The sequence below is a fragment of the Achroia grisella genome, unplaced genomic scaffold, assembly GCF_030625045.1.
Source record: "Achroia grisella isolate CSIRO2021 unplaced genomic scaffold, CSIRO_AGI_Agris_v1 utg598, whole genome shotgun sequence".
In the NCBI taxonomy this organism is placed as follows: domain Eukaryota; kingdom Metazoa; phylum Arthropoda; class Insecta; order Lepidoptera; family Pyralidae; genus Achroia; species Achroia grisella.
This window is the reverse complement of record NW_026712958.1, coordinates 1,587,467-1,593,050: the sequence shown is the minus strand read 5'-3', so window position 1 is coordinate 1,593,050 and position 5,584 is coordinate 1,587,467.

The following is a 5,584-nucleotide window of genomic DNA, read 5'->3' as shown; positions in this document are numbered from 1 at the left end:
CTTTGATTGCGCCACTCAAAATAGCCGTTTTGTAATTTTTAAGGAGTTTTAAAGTTTGGTTTACAAGTTCAGATTAGGCAACTTTAATAGATCTTTTATGGGAATTGGCATTAAACTCTATAATAACATACAAAAATATATTTTGGCTCTAATCTTTAATGAACTCACACATTCATTAAGTTTTTAATATTTCGCGTTCAATACTTATTATTAATATAATTATTTTTAAACTTTTGTGTTTAATATATACTAGCTACTCGCCCCGCCTTCTCACGGGTGTACATCTATTATATATATAAACCTTCCTCTTGAATCAGTTTATCTATTAAAAACAACCGCTTCAAAATCCGTTGCGTTGTTTTAATGATTTAAGTGTACATAGGGACAGACAGCGACAGCGACTTTGTTTTATATTATGTAATGATTATTTGTATTATTAACCGGGTCTTAACACGAATGATTTTATGGGACAGTGTGTCGCGAACTTTCGTTGAACAATCTAGTGACGGTAGATGAAAAAACTGCTGTCACCTATCTACATTGACATCGCTGTTACTCCAGTCAGCTCGTGACCACGGCTAGTGCAACCTAGTCGAAACGTCGAGAGAGGTAAATACCATTATTTGCCATAAAATTATTCATTATATTGTTTAGACCCGGTTAATAATATAAATATTATTGGCATAGTTAAACTGGTTTTACCACGAATAACTTTATATATACATATAAATAAAATTGGAGTGTCTGTTTGTAATATTGAAATAACTATTTTTTACTACATGCATATGAATATAAATACGGTACATACACCAAAATAGCATTTTTTACCATTTTTGTCTGTCCGTCTGTTTGTTCCGGCTAATCTCTGAAATGGCTGGACCGATTTTGACGGGACTTTTTTGCCAGGTGGCTAATGTAATAAGGAGTAAGTAAGGCTACTTTTATTTTAGAAAAATAAAGTTAAAATCCACGCAGACGAAGTCGCGAGTACAGCTAGTGGTAAATAAAGGTATTTACCTCTCTCGACGTTTCGACTAGGTTGCACTAACTGTGGTCACGAGCTGACTGAAGTAACAGTGATTACAGTCATCGACAGTCAATTTATCTCCCGAACGCTAGGAGATTTTGACTTTGAGACCATTTCATTACCGGCCAATCTCAACTCCAACGTCCCTGACCCCTGTTGTAATATGTTCACATTACAAAGAAAATATGGTGATAATAATGTATTTTAATATTGATAACGGTTAGTTACTTGGCCTTGGTGGTGTAGCGGATTAGCACACCGCTTTAGGTCCGATGGTCGCGGGTTCGATTCCTCGCACGTTACAAACATTTGTATTCATGAGTAAGATTGTGTGTCGGTCTGGGTGTTTTCTATATATACATATTAAGTTGTCTTTATAAGAAAATATAAGTATTTATATCAGTTGTCTAGTAGCTATAACACAAGTTCTACTATAGCATAAAAAACCTAGCTCCTAAGAATAGACCTCAATTCTTGTCCCTGACAGGCCTACGTAGCCAAGGTCTTAAGTAAGTAAAGTAATTTACACTTTATTTTTGTGAATCTAAGTAAATAAATAAATATAAAATAATATTAATTAACAACGCACCACGATCACAAGAAAACGTGACAGGTAATTATTATTGGTGACAGATTTTTTTGTAAACATTGTAAATTGTGGATAAATATTGGAGTAAACCTACGTGATTACACGTTATTACAACATTGTTACATATTTACATATATTAAAACATATTATTATGTATGATACGAATTTTAAGACGTAATGTTTTAAAATCTTGTCTATTTTTTGATATCCAAAATAATTTGTACTAGTAGTCGCCTAATGTTTAAAATTCAACCATAAATTAATTTAAATTATAAGTTTGAACATTATTAAGGTTCTATTGTCATAGACTATAGTTTATGCGTGTGTGCCAAATACATAGTAGTGATATAATAAAAAAAAATATTAGTATTCAGCACTTCTTCACTATATAAACTATAAGTGTGCGAAATTTCATATCCCTCCGTGAGCGTAATTTTCGTAAAATGGGGTACAAAGTTTTTGCTTCACGTGTTAAATATACTCTATAGCACTTGGAACATGGTTATAAAAAATAGTGAGCAAGGGCGATATTATTATTATTATAAACATAAAATTGTATATATATATTGTGGAATATTTTAAAATTATTGGAATTAGTGTTTAAACCATAGCTTAATAATAATAACATAAGCTACAAAACATTTTGGCTTGCACTAAAAGCAAAAAAAACATTGTAGGAGTTATAAAATTTGAAGCAACATATATGTAATGCTTCAAAAAGGAAGAATTTGCAAATGTATTGTTCTAAGTAACGTGAGACCATGTATAAAATATTAATTATAATAGTGATTTATTGGTTAGTTACGAAATAATAAGCTACGCAGCCATACAGTCAAAAATAATTGACTCTCGCCAAAAATATAAATTAAAAAAGATAAAAATATTTATTTTGATTCCATATTCAAATTTAAATATTTGTTTTTTAATTACACACGTGATATTCGCAACAAAGGAAGTATTCACTGCACTGAGTAAGTCATCACTATGTTTTTCTTTTTTTTAAGGAACAATTTTTTATGCAATTTTTTTATTGTAATTTTCTATACGTAATTTTAAATATTGACCGCGACGCGGCTAGTTAACCGATAATAGTGGTTTAAACTGAAAACTTAAATGTGATAACGCAACGTCTCGGTTGGACGCTCAACAGTTTCTCCGACAGAATAAAAAAAATTGATTGCTTTATAATCAATTTAGCAATATTAATTTACAGCAGACAGACATACGAATAAAACTATTCCTGAGAATTGATAATACGTACATATATAATGACAAAAGCTTTTCAGTTAGTCCTCATCCTAAAATAATATATATATATATAGAATTAACGTTTGTTAGTCTAATTAAAACTCGTGAACGACTGGACCGATTTGGCAAATTTTAGTTTTGAAATATTTGTAAAAGTTCAAATAAGGTTTGGACAAAACAAGGCATGGTAAAAACAAAAAGAAATATTTTATAAAGCTTTGGTACCTGTCATACGCGATGCGTTCAAGTCGATAGCTTAATTTCTGAACGCATTATAAATATTTGACTTGACAATTTTTATACATTTACCTTGCCCTGGCAAGAAGACGACCTGAATTAGCTAATATCCTTTGCCTACATACATCGAAAATTAAAAAAAAACACAACACGTTAATTTTGTCAGATGCCCCGCCAAAAATGCTTAAATTAAAAATAAAACAACCAATAGTGTGGTACCCCTGTCTCCATAATAATTTATCGATAACACGCTCTATTTTATTTATTCAGTCACGTGATGTTTGTCTTGAATCGATTAATAAGTTCGATAAACTCTCTTTCCGTAAATATAATTACAATGATAAAGATGGGATGAATATTGTACAGTCAGTCAAGAATAGATCGATCTAAATCTTATAAATTCAACTAAATTTAATGTATGCTTTCAGAACACTACTTCGTGGTCTAGCGGTTTAGCACACCGCCTTCTGATCGTTGCTGGTTCGATTCCTCGCATGACGCAAGATGCCCCGTTGTTGATGCCGGGGTAAAGGGGTTCGCCCCGATACCCCAACCTTCACCCCCCTAGGTAGGTACGGCTGACCAGTGTCATTTATGATCCGTACCACGTAGGTAGCAAACAAGCTTACGACCCACCTGATGGTGTACTTACTAATAGGTGGACCATCTTGTCTATTTACATTTTTTATGTAACAGTAATAGACATACTTATATGGCATATAGATAATGTAGCCGATACAGTTAAGCGTGGAGTGGTGAAATATTCAGTAATGAAAATCGATAGAAGTTTACAGCTGTCCGTGTCGCTTGCGCATATATAGCGTGAGTATAGTGTTCGCGTGCGGTGCGAGGGAAGTGATAACTGCTATAGGTGTCGCTATCTACGCACAAGCGGTGGGATCAATTTAATTACCAAACAAGTAGGTATACAGGTATGTAACATTAAGTTTTACAGATATACCCTACAAACGAACAATATATTTTAACAGTGAAGCACCAATTTATACATATATATAGTAAAAGGTAAGTATGGATTTATATATACATTATGGTTATTTCTATATGTTTTATGTGTTTTTATTTTTATTAATATTTTAGTTTTATTTTACAGGTCCGGTTCGCCGTCGCGAGGCACGTCGGCTACAAATAATTTACAATAGACTTTTTTATGTAACATATTTATAAACAAAAATCTATTCTCGAAAAGTCAGGTTAAATTAAATTGCCGAACATTATACTGCGCCTAGTTTTTGTGATATAGCAATTATTAGAATATGTTGATTCCATTTTTTGCCGAATCTAAAATAGAAGGAAACAAAATGACAAACTGCTCAGTCCGGATATTGCATTTTTATATGCCGGTCTTTTTTGGTCTCGGTCGAAGCAAAGTAGGAAACAAATATAAATATAATATACCGAATTGACGGTCTCGGTGACCTAGCGGTTTAGCACCTTTACTTCCGATGGTCGCGGGTTCGATTCCTCGCATGGCTTTCATGAGTATGATTATTTGTATCGGTCTGGGTGTTTTCTATGTATAATATGCATGTATTTACGAATAAAATATATGTCTGTATTTGTATCAATTATCTATAACATAAGCTTTAGATTCCTTAACTTGGGCCTAGATGACGCTGTGTGTATTCTTCTGAGATTATTATTGATGAATATGGTGATGGGGTTGGTATTGGAGAAAACTACATAGGTACACGTATAACATATATTTACTTTCGGTATGTGTTTATAATGCAGCGGATACAGAACGTAAAATGCAGTGCTGGCCACTGGATATTAGAAACCAGTTTAGGGTTGAGCTCGACGCTAACAATTATTATAGTTATATAGTTGAGCTCGACGCTAACAATTATTATAGTTATATAGTTGAGCGCGTCGCTAACAATTATTATAGTTATATAGTTGAGATCGTCGCTAACAGTTATTATAGTTATATAGTTGATATAGCTCGACGCTAACAATTATTATAGTTATATAGTTGAGCGCGTCGCTAACAATTATTATAGTTATATAGTTGAGATCGTCGCTAACAGTTATTATAGTTATATAGTTGAGCTCGACGCTAACAATTATTATAGTTATATAGTTGAGCGCGTCGCTAACAATTATTATAGTTATATAGTTGAGATCGTCGCTAACAGTTATTATAGTTATATAGTTGAGCTCGACGCTAACAATTATTATAGTTATATAGTTGAGCGCGTCGCTAACAATTATTATAGTTATATAGTTGAGCTCGTCGCTAACAATTATTATAGTTATATAGTTGAGCTCGTCGCTAACAATTATTATAGTTATATAGTTGAGCTCGTCGCTAACAATTATTATAGTTATATAGTTGAGCTCGGCGCTAACAATTATTATAGTTATATAGTTGAGCTCGGCGCTAACAATTATTATAGTTATATAGTTGAGCTCGTCGCTAACAATTATTATAGTTATATAGTTGAGCTCGTCGCTAACAATTA